The sequence below is a fragment of the Dermacentor albipictus genome, chromosome 10 (genome assembly GCF_038994185.2).
Source record: "Dermacentor albipictus isolate Rhodes 1998 colony chromosome 10, USDA_Dalb.pri_finalv2, whole genome shotgun sequence".
Taxonomy (NCBI): Eukaryota; Metazoa; Arthropoda; class Arachnida; order Ixodida; family Ixodidae; genus Dermacentor; species Dermacentor albipictus.
This window is the reverse complement of record NC_091830.1, coordinates 35632471-35651447: the sequence shown is the minus strand read 5'-3', so window position 1 is coordinate 35651447 and position 18977 is coordinate 35632471. Positions and strand designations below refer to the sequence as shown.

At 44.7% G+C, this 18977-nt stretch overlaps 1 protein-coding gene across 26 annotated transcripts in view; it reads right to left on the bottom strand.

Annotated features, from left to right (window-relative positions):
- Positions 1 to 18977, bottom strand: part of LOC139050998 (uncharacterized) — a 458593-nt gene that overhangs the window by 132852 nt on the left and 306764 nt on the right. For 5 of the 26 annotated variants that reach the window (XM_070527975.1, XM_070527965.1, XM_070527970.1 and 2 more), the window contains one exon: positions 3280 to 3352. The exons of the other annotated variants lie outside the window; for them this stretch is intronic. The gene's annotated coding sequence lies outside the window, so the exon portion shown is untranslated. The remainder of the gene's footprint in view (positions 1 to 3279; positions 3353 to 18977) is intronic. 26 annotated transcript variants of the gene reach the window in all.

Below are 18977 nucleotides of genomic sequence, written 5' to 3'. Positions count from 1 at the left end.
ACGTTCAGGTGGAGGGGGGTTCTTTGCGCAATCGCAGGGGACATTTTGTTGCGCGACTTGCCTCTCCAGCACAGGTTTTTTAGATGATTATCCCATTTGGATGAGCGGGAGAGGGGAACCGAGAGAAGGCCATCTGCACGAGGACACTTGCCTGCTTAGGGAGCTCTTTAGGCGTGCGAGAGAGCTAACTTAGGGCGAAACGGTCTAAGGCGCTTCGCAGCTATAGCCGGGAAAGTGACTCCCCCTCTATCGGTGTTCTCCCGCTGCCGCTTCGTGCTATGCCGTCCAGCGTCTCTTTCTTTCTTGCTTGCGCGAGACGCTCCCCTTAATTTGGATAATGCAGTTGCCCTTGGTTTCCGAGGCAACGCGCCGTCCTCTTTCGCGGCGGACAGCAGAAAGCGGTCGCGCAGCCGCCACACCGTGCGACGTTGCTTCGTTTCCCACCAGGCTGCGCACAGGTCACGTGAATACTCATCTGCTGCTTATTTTCCTTGTCGACCGCTATCTCTGCCCCTTTTCCTCACCTCGCGTCTCGTAAGGGCTTTGTGAGACCATCGTTAGTCAGCCACTGATGACTTCGGTATCTATCTATCTATCTATCTATCTATCTATCTATCTATCTATCTATCTATCTATCTATCTATCTATCTATCTATCTATCTATCTATCTATCTATCTATCTATCTATCTATCTATCTATCTATCTATCTATCTATCTATCTATCTATCTATCTATCTATCTATCTATCTATCTATCTATCTATCTATCTATCTATCTATCTATCTATCTATCTATCTATCTATCTATCTATCTATCTATCTATCTATCTATCTATCTATCTATCTATCTATCTATCTATCTATCTATCTATCTATCTATCTATCTATCTATCTATCTATCTATCTATCTATCTATCTATCTATCTATCTATCTATCTATCTATCTATCTATCTATCTATCTATCTATCTATCTATCTATCTATCTATCTATCTATCTATCTATCTATCTATCTATCTATCTATCTATCTATCTATCCATCCATCCATCCATCCATCCATCCATCCATCCATCCATCCATCCATCCATCCATCCATCCATCCATCCATCCATCCATCCATCCATCCATCCATCTATCTATCTATCTATCTATCTATCTATCTATCTATCTATCTATCTATCTATCTATCTATCTATCTATCTATCTATCTATCTATCTATCTATCTATCTATCTATCTATCTATCACTCGTTCTGCACCTCCTCATTTTTTCTTCTTCTCGTCTTTCTCTCTCTCCTTTCTTCCCAGGTCTTTTTCGTTCTTGCTTTCCCAGGTCACTCCGGAGTGTTTGCACTTCTTTTCGTGGCCAGCTCGCTGGCCCGCATCTGCACTAGGGTGTGTAAGCACGACGCCGGCTCAAGAACGATTTCGCTACAGTGTGCTCCGACCGAGAAGCCTCGCTACTTATAGGTCGATCGAAAGGAGCGAGATGGCCGGCGTCCCCGAGTCACGCTGTGTACAGTCCCGCCAGGGTAAGCCTTCCGCCGGGAGACCGAAGCCTGTGTACTCGGAGCAGAACATGGCCTGCGTGCCTTTCCTGGCGCGCGGCGAGCCAGTGCCGGCGACACGTCTACACCCGGCACGTGCGTCAGTGCCGAAGTTGTTTACGCGCAGAGCTTGTAGTACGTGGTACTTCGAAGATGTATGGCTGCAGCAAGGATAATCAGGCCGGATATCGATTGCAATGTCTACCGAGGCGGATTCTGAGCGAAGATATTCGTACGTATAGTAATGAAGGACCCTTGCGTAGACGGTTTCACTCGAGCGACAACTGCAGCGGGAGTGCGGCCCCAAGAAACTTCCGGTCACGGGCCTTATCAGTCTAATGCGCCGGAACGCAAAGTGCGTTTTTAAGTTGCCTTACTGGGGGAAACTCTATTTTTAAGTTTTCAGATAAAAGAGGGGCGTACTACGCCTCAAGACTATTATATAAAATTTTTCGTGTAATTAGTGCAACATTCACTTGTAGAATTGTCCTTATGTACAGAAGAAAAGTGTTGAAAAACTGCACCTTTATACATTGTAAAATATTTAGCGCGCACAATTGACAAGCACTCGTGTGTCCCCCTTGGCGCTGTCCTTGTCAATTGTGCGCGCTAAATATTTTACTGTGAATTCGTACCAACTCGCCCAAATATCAGTTATGCTGCACGCTTATATTTTAACACACTCTTGCTAGTCAATGTCGCAGCGAATGCCTTTCCTGCTCGTTAAATTTAGCGCGCTACATCCGTGAGCAAAACCGGATTCCGGAACCGGAGTCTATAAATAGTGAAAGGGTCTATAGTCCAGATGAAACATCAGAAGACGCTTCAGTGAATGCCCTGCGGTCCAGTCGACTTAACAGCAGAACGCATGGACACAACTGTCAAAGCGTATTTATACTAAACTTTAAAGCAAACCAGTCAACAGAAGAAAAAGTACTAGTCGGTGTTTTCAACTGACACCTTGATTACGTCACCCGTGATGTAAAAAAGCAGGCGGGGATACCACTACCCTCAAATTATAATTAAAATTCTTTTGTAGGATCATTTGAATCGGAATCGGTCCGAATAGCTTCTGTTGCTCTGTACAACACTGAATTTTGTTTCTTGGGAATCTTTGGTATGCTTTGCTCTCTTGATCGGTCTTTCATGGTTGCTTCTTTAGGCATGCTAATTTTTTTGCTTTCTCACAAGCAGGCGTTGTGATGTAATAAAGATGCCAGTTAAATGCCACTCCCAGTTGTCGCCTTGTGTCACCTGTTTGTGCTAAGGTTTATTTTGGAAATTAGGAGATACGAAGAAGAAAATATGAAACAGAGATCAAATGTGGGTGGCTAGTCCGCAAGTTGAGATTAAGCTTGAAAGGTCATGTAATACATATAAAGCAGGTAACCGGGGGTGTATCCGAGTAACAGAATTGATGCTCAGGAAGGCAGTCGTGGTCGACAGCGGCAGATGGTCAAGAGATGTAAGAAGATTAGGATATTTGCAGCCACATTACGGTGCTGGCTCGCGCAAGACAGGGGTAATCGGTGGTCACATCTATGCCCTGCCGTATATATTGTATATATTAGTACGCACGTGACAAGGATGTGTACCCTCAGGCTTGACAAAAGCAGCGCTGTACAAAAACGAGGGCAGTGACGTAGGTTCATACACTGGTGTGTGAACCTATTTTTCTTGTCGTCATCTTTAATAGGGCCGCTCTTCTGAAGTGGGAATGTACATCAACTTGCCCAAGTTTTGCTGATACTGAATGTGCGTCCATATACTTTCGCATATCCCGTATGATTTCTTCATAGAAATGATCTGGAAAAAAGAAAGATATACGCAGCCTACGTGTAAGAAAAAGAGTTCCACGTATTTCTTAATAAGATACGTTTTCAGAAATCCACATTGTTTACGTAATGCCGAATGCTTTCTGTGCGATCTCTTGGTTTGGAATGCCCGGTGCGCTTTTGATTTGCATACTTGCAAGTCTGTGAGGATCTATTAACAAGCAGAAGTATGAGAGTGCATATACGCAAACATTCTTTAGTGGAGGCGTCCGTCCAAGCTAGAGGAATAATCCGCTGACGTGCAGGTAAGGTCACTTTTTCCTTAGGCTAATCCCGTGGTCCGAACTGCGAGCACCTCGGTTCTGATGACATCTTGCTTAGTTAGCACGCAGCAAGAAACAAAAAATAATTTCATCGTAGCTTGACTCCCAAAGTAGTGCTGGCGATAGTGTGAACTATACATGCAGTAGGGCTGTGTTTTCGAAGGACAACGGTGTAGTTACGTCTGCGCGCCGTCTTGCCTATTCCCCTTTCTGTTGGCTTAAATCATTTTCTTCTGTATGAACAGCTAGCTATATGAACATATAGTTAGGTTGGTGACTAATTGATCAAGGATGAACTGCGCCCATGTTCGTCAACCAAGAAATGAACTGTCCTTGCAGTGTTATTTTCTAGCCGAGCGTGTGAGCTTACTTCATGCTCCTATTACTACGCTGCATGTGGCCTCCATCTCGCCCGTACTGCGTAATGAAAGATACGGCTCACGTCAGCCAATCAGGAACGAGAACCCGTCGCCTGTCACAGAGAAAACGGCTGGCACTCTGTGCTATGCTAATCCTTGCATGATCCTTTCATTCCGTGGGAGCGGTGCCAAAGGGGATTAGCGGCCGACAATAGACAAAGCCCTTGCTCTGGTTGGCCGAGACGGCCAGTAGCTTCCGCTAGCGCCTAGCACAGACGACAAGAAAATGTTACACGCTTATTTTGCGCCTAACTGGTTGTTAGGCCTTAGGCTTCTTAGAAAGAGGTGGCACTGGCTATGCGAGAACACCACGTTTCCTTGCTGCGTTCAAGCAAAGTATGAAGAGCGCGCGGGAATGAGCGGAGCATAGCACTCGGAGAATGCAGTATGTTGAAAGGTCAGTGAAAGCGAATACTTGGAGTTCGATATCTGCCTGCGACTCCAATGTTGGCACGTTGAAGGTTGAAATCGAGCACAAGTTGCGACTTAAAAGAAAAAAAGAAAGACGCAATGTGAAATTCATGAGGCGGCGACGCGAAATTATGCGCATGCAGGCACAACTTCAAAGTGCTGTATGCGCGAACGGCTGCATCTCCCTAAATGGCGTTCTGCAGAATCTTGGCGTCTATTGCTAAGCACAGCCGACGAATACAAAGCTTTGGATGGTCCGAGATTTGCATACGCTCTTTCTAAACGGACATCTGCGGTACGCGGCCGTAAAGTTCGAGGGATATTCCTCTGTCCATCTTGTCTACCTCGCGCTGTACGCCAGTCTCTTTCAAAAGTGCGTGCTTTCTCGCTGTCAGCATCCTGGTGGCCAACAGCTGCTGACTAAAGGAAGCTGAGGTCGTTCAATGGATACAACTAGTGAGGGGTCGGTTCATTACGATATGTGCTATGATGATAGAGCAGTGTGAAGTAATGATTGTATTATGGTGTTTCTGTCGCGTCAACTCATATCATGCTAACTGAATCGTTAGGTAATCACTTCACCTAACGATGGGTCAGTTGGTAGTATCATTATGACCCTGAAATGCGAAATATTGCCAGGACTCCTCGTCACCACTTGGCCTCCCTAACAGCGGACAGACCACTCACATCTTTCAGCCGGACGATAACGGCATATGATGAATCACTGCCAGCTTGTTTCACCCCGGCTGCGAGACCTTCGATTCCTCCATGGTGCCTCGCTCAGCCGAAAATCAACCTCACAATACCTGGTATCTCGAAAAAAGCTGATCTATCATCGCCAGCCCTTAGACAGCTCACGCTACTACATTTGTACGAGAACTACCGTGATTCTACGCATATTTACACTGATGGATCTTTCCTTCCAAGTAGCTCCGCGGCGGCAATCGTCATACCAGCGAAAGCTACAACAATTAAATTTAAAACGACCCACGCGACAACATCGACGGCAGCAGAGCTCGCAGCGCTCTTTACTGCCCTTGATCAAATTGGTGATGAACCACCACATAAATGGACAATATTCTGCGATTCGAAGGCGGCACTACAGTCTCTACTGTCACCTTTACGACGCGGACCACACGAACAACTAATATTCCATATTACAGAGACGTTGCAACATATAAGTGAAGCAGGCCATGAGATAACTTTTCAGTGGCTTCCAAGTCACTGCGGGATTATCGGCAATGAACGGGCGGATCACGCTGCCCGCTCAGCCCATACTGAGGAGCGCCACGTCCCAATTCCTCATTCTAGAACTGACGCAGCACGGAAGCTCCGCCTACTTGCTCGGCAGTGCACCGCGTCGCAATGGAATGAGCCACATTTAAGAAACACGCGACTGTACTCACTTGATCCAACACTAAGTCTTCGAGCGCCATCACAGCTTCGCCGTAGAGACGCCACGCTTTTATATCGACTTTGGTTGGGCGTTGCCTTTACTAAAGCCTATGCATTCCGCATAGGGATGACCGACAGCCCAACCTGTGACCACTGCGGCCATGAAGAATCAATTGGCCATATTTTGTGCACCTGCCCGCAGTACAGTCCACAGAGGGCATGCCTCAGCCAGGAACTTGACCAACTGGACAACCAACCGCTATCCGAAAAAAGAATTCTGCAACATCGAAACGACCTACCGTCACAGAAGAAGGCCGTGCAAGCGCTATTGCGCTTTTTGCGTTCTACCGGCCTGTGTGAACGATTTTAACTGGAACGCCTTTTGTGTGTGTACCTCCATGTGTGCGTGTTTTTTTTCCTTTTTTTAGCGTTTTCCTCTCTGTCATCTTTGTAACCCCTATCCCCCATCCCCAGTGTAGGGTAGCAAACCGGAGACTCATATCTGGTTAACCTCCCTGCCTTTCCTCTTCATTCTCTCTCTCTCTTGACAGCACAACGTGTCTACTACGCATTGGGAACTTATGACTTCTGAAGTGTGTCGTCACAGTTTTGCAGTCTGTAGCCCTAAATGATGACTGCATCGTGATGTCTGTGGAGTGGGATGAGGTGACTGTAGCATCATGATAAAGCAATGTGAAATCATAGCTTTATTATAATGACTGTGCAATGTGAGCAACTGTGTCATGGTAGCTGGGCAGTGGAGATGCATAAGTGATGATTGCGTTGTGAAGTCTCTGCAGCCTGAAAGGATGCTTGTAGTAAAGTGAGTGTGGGGGCAATGTGAGGTGACAATACCATGAAGACTTTGCAGCATGACATAATGAGTGGATTGCGTTGACTGTGTAGCCTGACTGCAACTGCATAATCATGACTTTGTGATGTGAATGACTATGTCCTGATGGCTGCACAGTGTAAACTACTAAGTGATCACTACATTGTGATATCTGTAAGGGAGTCGTGATTGACTATATCATGATGACTGTGCAGAGTGACGTGATAACTGTAATATGACGAGCATGCAAGGTGAGGTGATAGTATCATGGTGAGACTGGAGCGTGAAAAAAGTTATTGTATGGTGTTGAAAGCTTAATGTTAAATCAGGATTGTATCATCGTGACTCCAACTGTGAATTAAGGACTATTATGACGGTCGTGTAATGTGAAGTGCGTGATTAGTGTATCATCATGACTGTGCAAGTGATGGCCGCATGAAGATGAATACCATGATCACTATGCAAAGTGAAGTATTAAATTTATCATAACTACGCAATATGGAGGCATAAATATGCCATAATTGTACGATGTCACGACTATCATGGCCACTGAGTCATGATGACTATGCAGGGTCCTCATAATATGCCTCAACGCACCCTTGTCCTAAGCCCTGCTCCCGGTACTGTGTGGGCATGTACCAGCAAAGGTTATCGTTACAGTTGTACTTTTTGCCGTTTTTTCTTTATCTTTAAAATAATTTCCTCAAGACAACCAAGATAATTTGTGTTTGTTAAACGTGCGTACACTTACTATAAGTTGGTGTTGAAGGAAGATTCACGATTTTTAAGTGTGTAATGGCCTTTCATGAATAATTTTACACATGTAGACTCTTTTTTTTACCTACCAACTGTACTTCAAGGGACAAAAAACGAAAACTTGTAAAATAAAAAAAAAATTGAAGCTGAGTTCAACTCGGTGTTGAAGTCCGGCGCCTTCTCTATCTTTTGTGCGGCAGTGGTGTCATGTTCGACTCACAACTACACAGCTCTGATTGGATAACGTGCACCAATCAGTGGTTAGATGTTTCCCAGCAAGAATGTTTGAGTTGGACGGCCCCTGGCGTGACCGTCACCGCCCCTCGGGTGGTTAGTTTAAGTTGGACGGAGTCGCATGGGCTTTTTACTGACACCATAACGTCAACATGAAGTTGAAGGGTTGGTGTACAAAGTGAAATTCATGTATTGTAGGGAAGGCGATCACCGATACCCGGAGAAACAGACTGCACTGGCTCACGTAGGAAGAACACGATGATCCAGCAGCTCAGGGTCTGCGCCGGTTTCAAGGCAACAACACCAATAACGGTAGTGTCGGTCAACTTGCTGTGACTGTGTCAGATTACAAAGAAGAGTGCCGATGCCAAAAGCCCTGTTATAAATGGTGGAGGTGCTGGATCGCTTCCACCCAGGAATTCCACGGCTGTACCTTGCCTCGTGTTTCTGTCATGACCACGCAGTGGCAGGTTGTTTCCCAGCTTCCGACTGTGGTCTGTTCAGGCCCACGCTCCAGCAACACAACACCTGCTTTCTCCAGCAGTACGGACGACCAGGACATGGAGGATTGTCTGACGTCATACGGTTGGCTGAGCAATCACGACAACTGGAACGACGAGCAGAAGCTGAACAATATCATCTTCTACTTGACGGACGTCGCCAGACTGTGGTTCCCGTAATCACCAGACTGGCCTTACCAGCTGGCCGGCCTTCAGAGCGGGATTCACAGAATTGTTCGGTCGTCCAGCCGTTCGGTAATAAACTTGGGGAAACCTTCATCAGCTTTGTTGAAAGATGTGGCACACCTTTACAAGCGTTTCAACCCATTCATAATGGTGGCCGACAAGAACAAACACATCTTGAAGGGTATCACTAATGATTAATTTCCGATGCTTGTCGCGAAGAAGCTGCAAATAGTAGCCGCCTCCATTCTGTGTCAAACTGGGTCAAAGCTGTGTCAAAACTGCATCGAAGCTATGACGAGTTGTACTCTACTCGCCGCGCCAGCTCATCTGAAGAAACAATTTCGCGACGTTCAATACAAGCGAGACCAATATTGATGACCAAACGGGATGATGCTTTCGGCTTTGAGAATGCCCTCAGCTTATCAATTAGTTTTAAAAAAGTAAAACGAAAAAGAAAAATAGTCGGAATGTGTAGACAATGTAACAGAGTTGCTCATAAGGCAAAACTTTCGTTTTGCGTTTGCCGTTTTCACTAAGCGGAGGAGTGTTCGTACTGGCATTACATTTTCTGTCAATCTTCACTGCTACATTAGTCAACTGTGTGGGAAACGTTACTTACACCAAAACTCCAAGTTGGGGTCTAGCCAATGAAAGCTTTGGTTTAAGCTAAGGAAACATCGGGCGTTCGATAATTTAGAGCTTCCATTTTGTTTTGCTGAAACAGTAAAAAACGAGTCTTTTTCGTACTCTATAAATTTTCTTGCCGTTTCAAAAAAGGTATACATTGGACGCCACCGACAGCGTATGAGAAACCCGCAAAATGGTTCAGCTCAACCCACAGGTAAAACGCAAGTGTCCCGAACTTTGCTTCGCTGTAGGCTGGAATTTTCCTTGTAACTCGGCAAGGTTGGGCAAGTACTGCCATTGCTTCTTCGTCAAATGCGAGATCATTAACGTTCATAAACTCTTGCACTCCTACCAACTTTGTTGAATCTCTCTTTCTGGCCACAGCGCGATTCAACGGGCCCTACAAGGGGCACAATAACCTACAGTCTCATGCGCGAACGTCATGTGTGTATTGACGCAACCAGATTCGCATGAGATCACACTGGGCTACGATTCCCAATACAAAGAAGATGATGATAGAAAAACCGTGATTGCAACGATGACAATATGATGCCATTCATGATTACTACGACTACGATGATGACACGATGGTGTACCGATGCCCAAGATGAGAATGTCTATGATGACAGTATCGATGATGAATAAGTCTCTAGGCGAATTTGCTGCCAAGTGCTCTCGCACTTGCAATGACGATCATTGATAAAAAGTTACCGCGAGGCTATTTTTTTAGTGATCTCACAAAACCTAACAGTGATGACGAATAACGCTACTCAAGCTCGTGCTAATGTTGTGTTTATAAACAATGTTAGTTATGAGATGCATAATTTTTATTGTTAGCCTCGCTTCAACTCAATGACAGCGTATAAAGCTTAGCGTGCAATCCAGAGACCAGTGCTAAGTACAGCGCTTCAGCACAGTGTACCGCATGTGACGCCCCCGGTATAGAACAGTGGAGACGACGCTCCATATTTAGAACTTGGCGAAGAGCCGATTCCCTACGCGTAAGCGCTGACGAAAGCGCAAACGACGCCCGCCCCCGCCCCCCGCACCTCTCTCCCCCTTCTCCCCGCCTCATGTTCTTTGTGAAAACGACGCGTACGCGCTGGTGAGCCAATCTTCACCAGCGAGGTCGACGAGGGTGCTTACGAAACGGCGATCAACAATGGGTACCGCACGAAGCACGTGGGCTACCCTTTTGTCACCACCCTTTCATTCTCACGTTGATTTCGACTCCGCCTCTTCAGTCGCACCTATTTGTCTCCCCAAAATGCCAAGGGAAAGCGATCTGGCACGCGCTTGTTTGCAGCCCGAAGGAAGGCGCCTGCCTCTAACTGCAAGCGACGTCGCCTGTTGGTGGTCGGGGCCTTCGCGCCCTGATGATTTCGGTCGGCCTTCTTCACTCTATATGCATTATAACGAAATTCGATACGGTATTGATAGACCCCGTGGGCCTGGCTATTGACTCAACCTACTTCTGCGTACAATACTCTGGGAGTTTTGCGATCGAAATGAAAATGTGCATCGCAACAGGCGCATTGCTATTATTTGCTCAAAGGTCGAGGGAGGGGTAGGGGGGAGGGGAAAGAGGGCATATATTTGAAGCCATGATTCAAATAAAGATGCGGTGGCTACGGGATATTAAAAGGTTTCATTCGCCTCTAACCGCAACATTGTGAGAGAGTGCGAACTTGGGCTAAGTAATGAAAAAAAGAAGATCTTAAGTTCTCCAGTTTTACGTGCCAAACCCACGATCCGATTAAGAGGCGCGCCATAATGGGGGACTCAGGATAATCTCTGACAACTTTGAGTTCTTTAACACCTACATAAATCGAAATAAATTAAAGTCTTTTAAGATTGTTGTCGTTGCATTTTGCCAGTCCGGAATGTGGTCCCGACCTCGAGTTCACTAGTTCGTGAGTAACATGCCGGCAAAACAGCACAGCAACAGGACCAGCGAAAAACAAGGCAGCACCATGCGCGCACATACACCCACACACACACGCACAAACAAAAGAAAACGCAGAGAAACATTTCGGTTCTCTTTGAGTGTAAGCCGGAATGGTGCGACCCATTTTCTTCGAAGCATTCTACCCCGGATTCTTTCCTCTCGAGAATCCCTACCATCATTTAAAGAAAGGATGGCTCGGTGAAAATAAAAGGTGGCGCTCTTAGCGCGAACTGAAGATGATGGACGCGCTCTATATACTCGACAACAATGGTGTCGTTACGAACCTGTCTGAAAAGTAAACGACTCCAAGCTGTCTCCTGTACTTGTTTGCATTCTCGCGAAAAAAAAAAGAAACGCGTCTGCAGTCGAGAGAACCGAGAGGACGCCAAAAGAGAGCATCACTTCACAGTCTTGCCCGAGCAAAGGAGAGGCGAATGCAGGGGAAGATGTTTGTTTATGCTCGGTGGCTCAACCAAGTGAAAGGCGTCCGCAACCTGAAAACACTCGTACGATGTGGGTGTCTCTCAAACAGTACAAAAAAAAAGAAGAGAGAGAGGGAACTTTGGACAGCGATTCGGTATCGCGGAATGGAAGCATTGTTTTTCTTTCTTGCGCTGCTTTCACCGCAACGACACAGAAATTATTAGTAATCTCACTGTGCCTTAGACGTTCGCTTTCTTGCATACTTTCGAAGCTCGCAAGTTTCAGCGTAGTATTGGGGAGAAACATGTTTGCTTCGCTGCACGAAGAGAGTTTTTTGCGTCTCAAACATTCGTACGCGCTAATGCTCACCTTATGAGCTCGCGCTCTTTTGTAGCGTCGTAAACGCAGGGAATCTCATATAGTTGAAGCAAGAAAAAAAATGTCTGGCGAATTCTGATACGCTGAGCTAAAGCCCCTTCAAGCGACAAATTTTACTTAAGGCAATGCTTGCGGAAACTTAACGACATCCACGGTTTATTGAGCTATGAGGAAACTTACTAGGAAATTATATATATATATATATATATATATATATATATATATATATATATATATATACATATATATATATATATATATATATATATATATATATATATATATATATATATATATATATATATATATATATATATATATATAAATATTGCAGGACCCTCCTGCGTATGTTTTGCCTACATTTCTTTCAATGCAAGTCTCCCAACATTCTTGTTTTTGCGCAGTATAGCAAAAGCTTGTATATCGCTCTTCCAGAACCATATTATGCACACAATAGAAAGAAATCACACGATAAAACCTTACTCTGATTCTGCAGTGTCGAACTAATTAGCATATATATACAAGGAAAGCGTAAGAAACAAAAAATAAAAATTAACGCAGAAACTCCACTGAAGTTCTCTAGGTATGCGTAAGCATTGTGGTACTTTCTCATCTCCACGTAGCCCGGCGTCATTATGAATCTTATCAAACTTGATTTGACAAGTGTAAGAACTTATCAACTCTTACCGGTCGTTATTAACCTTATTGGACTAGATAAGTAAATTGTGAATAGATAAGTGAATCTATCTATCTATCTATCTATCTATCTATCTATCTATCTATCTATCTATCTATCTATCTATCTATCTATCTATCTATCTATCTATCTATCTATCTATCTATCTATCTATCTATCTATCTATCTATCTATCTATCTATCTATCTATCTATCTATCTATCTATCTATCTATCTATCTATCTATCTATCTATCTATCTATCTATCTATCTATCTATCTATCTATCTATCTATCTATCTATCTATCTATCTATCTATCTATCTATCTATCTATCTATCTATCTATCTATCTATCTATCTATCTATCTATCTATCTATCTATCTATCTATCTATCTATCTATCTATCTCTGCTACGTGCTTTAGCACGAGTCCACATCCTCTCGATAAAGCACAGACTGCACGTCTAATGCATGAACTTTTTTTTTTCTTCGTCGCTTAGTGTACTTATGTGGTTATGCAACACGTTAGATGGTGTTCATCCTAATTTTAACGGGAAAGTATTACACAAAAACACACGCACGTTTTGCGGTAGCATTACGATCAACTAAAAAAAAGAAGAAAAGGAAAAGAAAAGAATAGTAAGAATGCTCTGACCTATGGCAAGTGAAGCTGACTTCTGTCGTGCACTGAGAAAGACTGCAGCGTGCTCGCAAAGTTGGTGCGGAGTCGAGTCGGTATTCAGGTCACGCCTCGCTTTTTTGATCGGCTTCCGAGAGGACGACGACGACGAAGGCGGCAGCGTCGACGGTCAGAGTTGAAAGAACGTGTCCCGAAAACGCAACCGTGGCTGTGGCATGTAACCACCGCATAGCGCAACCAACGGAGCAGGCGCTGTCTCCGCGCTTGAGACTCGGTCGCTCCCCGCGGGGCTGAGAAACGCAGTTGCCTAACAGCAGATGGTGGCTGGAAGACTGCAGGCAAGAGGACGTTGAAAGGGGACGCTGTGGTGAACCTGCTAAGCACTTGGCACCAGGAGTGACGTGGCCGAGTCCTCGGCTGAGGTCATTTTGAGACTATCTATCTATCTATCTATCTATCTATCTATCTATCTATCTATCTATCTATCTATCTATCTATCTATCTATCTATCTATCTATCTATCTATCTATCTATCTATCTATCTATCTATCTATCTATCTATCTATCTATCTATCTATCTATCTATCTATCTATCTATCTATCTATCTATCTATCTATCTATCTATCTATCTATCTATCTATCTATCTATCTATCTATCTATCTATCTATCTATCTATCTATCTATCTATCTATCTATCTATCTATCTATCTATCTATCTATCTATCTATCTATCTATCTGTGTCTTTCTGTCTGTCTGTCTGTCTGTCCGTCTATCTGTCTGTCTGTCTGTCCTCCACACACCACTGACGCTGAATGTGCGAAGAACATTGCAATTTTAAAGCAAAGTACAGGTGAAATGGTGTCGGAACAAAGGATTGCACAGATATGGAATATAAAAGAGGCAGATTTCGAAAGGCAGTATGTTAACGAGGCTTAGTCCTGTTGTCTAGCCTTGACTGCAGTCGGGTCACACTTCATATAATTGAGCTGTGCGATGAAAAAAATGTCTTGTCCCAGGGAGACAACTAAACATCTTGCATGCAATAAGATGAAGCAACAAGCAAACCCACAGGAATCAGCGCGCCAGTGCTATTTTGATTCTTCTTTTTTTCTGAAGCGGACCGTCCAATGTTGATATTTAATTAGGAACGAACAATGCGATAATGGAATTCGGGCGTTATCTTTCGAAATGTTGCCCAGCAAATAGGCACGCTCTCAGCGTAACAAGCCCATCGATCACGAACCATACTAATTTAAATATGGTCCATTTTTTTCGCGTTACTCCATAAGGCCTATGCATTAAGTATCGAGCCATGCCCGCAAGAAGAGTCTCTCGATCGATGCCTTCCAAATGTAATTCGTAGCCTGTCCTCGCTTCTTAATGTATTCCGCCTCAAAAGCGCCAGCAGCCAATTTCTTGTAGTATGCGTCTACAACTATCGCGCTTCAAAATTGGGTGTTTCAAATAAAATTGGCAGCTTCAGAGCATGACGTCTTTCCCGAGCTGTTGGAAGTCGGGAGTCAAAGTGAATGTTTATGAACTTGACTGGGAATTTGCGAGAGCCACCACTTTGTCTGGATCAAATTGTCTGAGTGAGTTATCTCTCAGTGGCTATCTAGCGTCGCGCTAATAAACACAAGGTCGCCGGTATGATTCGTTACCGCGACAGTGGCTACATTTTGATGAGAGCGAAATGCAAGAGAGAGAGAGAGGAAGAAGTACTGGTGCACGCAAATTTAGGCACGCGTTAAAGATCTAGATAAGGTAATCCCGTTAAAATAATTTATTTTGTTACGCACAGCGTTATGCCTGCTTCCGTACAGAGTTAATAGACACTTCTACTAGGCGTTAACGTATATTTCTTAGAGTGTTTCAAGTTTCTGCAGATGTTCTTTGTCGATTGATGGAATGGAGAATTGGTTAAGGCCCAAATAATATCAACCACTCGTCTATGCTAAAGCTCTACGGGAATAAAAAAATATTTATCACTGAGTGCGCGTGTTATCATCATAGTTATCATAACATACGAAAAACAAAAAGAGTACAAATAATACGAAGCGAAAGAAGCTGTGACAACTTTTTTTTCCTTAAGCAGAAAAAAAAATTGCTTATGCCTGTTCCTTTTCTTGCAAGGCCGGATTATTCTAAATAAATAAAAAGAATGCTCCAGTAGGCACAGCGCTGTGCCGCTCCTATGTAGAACGATATGTCAAGATCTGTTTTTCTCCCAGTGCCTGTATCCCCTACGCCCTTTAAGGCTTGTGGGCCTCGCGATAGCGTGAATAGGCTCCGAGGAGGGATTTGCCAACTCTCATGGCGACAATGTCTGCCCTTAAGAGTCTCAGATGCATATTGAAAATCCCCCGGAGAAAAACTTTTTCTCTTTTCTTTTTTTCCTGCCCCGGTTTCCAGTCGTGACGCGGAAGATTGATGCATGTTTACAGGGCCCTCCAGCGAGTGGCCTACGTCACTGGACTGGAGGTGATCGATGGCGTACGCCAGGCTGTTGGACGAGGCTTAAGTTTAAGTGAGCGATAGCCAATCCAATGCAATCGAAACGCGATTATTTTCTTTGAGAGAGTAGTTAAAGAGGCCAACTGCAAGGGAATTACACTCGGGTTAGAATGATATCGAATGAGTAGCGAAGTGAGAGGGATGAATTATTTGCGAAAGGCGAGGTGGTTAACCGGAAGATAATCTTCTGGCTGGTTAACCTAGACTGCAAAGGAGAGCAAATGCTGAAAAGGAAAGATAATGGAAGCCCAAGTACAAAACTGGCAGGATGCTTAAACTTTGCCTTTAGGAGTGGAATGCAAAAGCGTTAACGGGCCCCGTTGGCGCCGACATGGACACCGGATATTCTGCGACATGGGGAACGATACAAAACAGTTGTGGGTTGAGCCCGATTGCAGGGCCGGGCAGAGCAATAGCTCATACCCTTGTAAGGCAGATGCTTCAAGCAGTGAGTCATGAAAGGTTCGTACCCCCATTGGCAAGAAAAAAAAAAGAAATTGCCTTTGAGTTTACGCGTAACAGAATTATGTTTTCTCGTACACTCAAATTACAGTCCGACGCTATAATGTCGGTAGGCTGTGTGTATGTCTGACTTTATGAATTTTCTAACGCATTTTACTTTGACAAATTGAATTAGTTCAGTAACGCCCCTGCGCAACACGGAGGGTCTGCGCGGTTGTGGTGTGGGAGAATTTCTTTTTATCTTACGGACACTGTCACCGACCGCGGACACCAATGCATCGGATTTTGCCGTGATTGTGACTCCGTGTTCATATCGTCTCTTGTTAAAATAAACTTTTTCTAAATACGATATTTTCTGCGACACGGAGTCCTTAACGCTATCGCCTTAAAAAAGAGGGCGAGAGAAACCCATATTCACGCCTGCGATTGGTTTTGCGTCATTCAAAATGTAACCAGACGACTTGAGGACATCAGCCAAAGAGCAGAGAGTGTTAGTAAAGCGCCAGCGCGTCTGTGGTCTCCGATTTATGCTCTCGTCCCAAGGCACATAGTAATATTATGAAGCTTAACGTGGAGAAAAATGAGTCAACCCTGGTGAAAGCAGCATGAGTTAGGCAAGCCGGTCCAGGGAACTTGACGGCAGGCACAACACGTTCTCTCCCCATTTCTGATGGCAGGATAGTGAGTGAGTAGGCTAAACGTGTTTTTTCGGGCAGCGGCCACAGTTGTATATAAGTGATCACCGGAAAAAGGTCAGAAAAGAAAGGTTGCTTGGTGCAGCTTGAATATCTGAACATTGAGGCGACTTTCTTTCATTTCGAGAACCTGCATCTGGCAAAAAAAAAAAAAGAAATACTTCATACCAGACATGCAGCAGGTGTTTCGTGCAAATCACGTGCCTTGGTAAAGGCCAGACACAACAAGCGTATTTTCGCTAAGCGTGCGCTTTAATGCCTCTGGATTTAAGGATTCTTAGTTATTTAAAAGCTTGCGTACTGCGACACAGTTCGACAAGAATAGGAAGGATGAAGAGGGGGGGGGGGGCGTGTCCTACGCACCTCTCATACACTTGTGTGAACTTATACGTATTGCGATACCACTTCCTGTCAGAACCACGACGCCTTTATTTCGAGAAAGCGTCTGCAACGGTGGCGTCACGACGGACGACTGCACACGTATCGAATTTAGCACGTAACTCGTACAGAGTTTTGCCTGTAACACAGTACGCCAGGGATAGTGGCAAAACGAAAGACCGCAGAGTAGGTGGTGACGCCACTGGAAGATGCGCAGAAACCTTAGAGTACGCCTTCGTTAGCACCTGCCGTTGTTCCTCCTCAGCGCTGCGCAGATAGTCAGCTAACGAGGCACTTTAGGAACCCCCCTAAGAACCTCATTATCGCACTGGCAAAGCATCAACAGGTCTAAATTACGTCGCCATAAATATGCTAGTGTCCCGACGGCTCCTAACGCAGGCGGTAAATAGCGGAGCCTTGAGTAGGAACAGTCGTTTCACATTACAAACGGCCTTCGCCGAGTCAAGAACCACGCCACACCAACTTCCTAAGGCAGAGGCCTAGAAATTGTTGAGATTTGAGATATTCACTGAATGGGACCCGGTGAAAGTATTTGGTAAGTGTGTTGCATTTGAAAGCCCGGGAGGCCATTTGCTCGTTGAAATGAAGTCAGCGTTGGACAATGTTTGAAGACACCGGAACGTCTGTTGTAATGACGAGTGTTTCGCCACATAAGTTATCACGCACATTAACTACGGTGACGGCCAAGTCCGTAGCTAAAAACCTAGCATGACAACAACCCAGAACGAAGGACGACTGAACAGGTGGTCGACTGGCAACTGGCTTGTTTTCCCGTAAAGCAGCCATATGTATGCGGGACCGCTGCAGTCGGGCATTCCGAGGAATTGGCCTACGTGAGAGAAGCCAACGTTTGCGCACTTCTGGGTGCAGTGGCCATGCATACATATGGGTGCATTCCGGAAAAATAGCCCAGTTCTCATAGGAACACCTGTTGAGTGGTCTCTCCTGTACTGTATTGTTTTTTTTTCGTGCTTGGCTTTTAGCTGCGAACATGTACCAACAAGCCGAACAGATTTACATTACGTAGTTAAAGAAAGGCGTAGAAAATTAATTTCAAATTTGCTCCCTGAAATATTTGTGAACGGCTTGCGAGCTTTCTTTTTGGCTGCTCATTTGACGATGGATCATGCATCCGTTAAATTTCATAGTCATCTTCTTTCTTGGGAGAGATGGAGAGAAACGAATAAGGAAACGTAGGGAAGTTAACTAAGGGAGTGCCCGGTCGGCTACACCACACTTGGGGAGAGAAAGGGGGAAACATAGATAAGGATGAAAAAGAAAAAGAAATAATTAAGAATCAGTAATTGCGTACAAGTGGAATGTCCGCTGTCACAAGCGCTAGTACAGTCCAATCGCCTTCAAGAAGTGCAGAAGGGCATTTGTGGCCTTGCGCATGCAAGGATGCACAGACCATGGTCTTTAGATCTTTTCCTCCGAGAGCGGTCTATTATTGAACTGGCTGAGTCTAGCTTGTAGATCACATTGCTGAACGTCGAATGGTGGGCAGTGGCACAGAAGGTGCTGCATTGTCTCATCGCATCGGCACTAATTGCACGATATTGGAAATTTCTATTAGAAATGAATGGACATTTGTAAGTTTGACGCCCAGCCACATGCGACACATTAAAGTTTTTACATTAAGTAAAAGTATTACATGCGACACATTAAGTAACGTAGTACATGTGCTTCCTTTCTGGGTTCTGTATTTACAAGAGCAAACGTTCTTACCCTACAGCCGTTTGTAAGAGCAAGTGCAAGCTGATGATCATGATATCGGACATATTGTTAGTGACCGTGGATGCTCAATGGCAAACAGCTTTTGCGAACGAGAAGC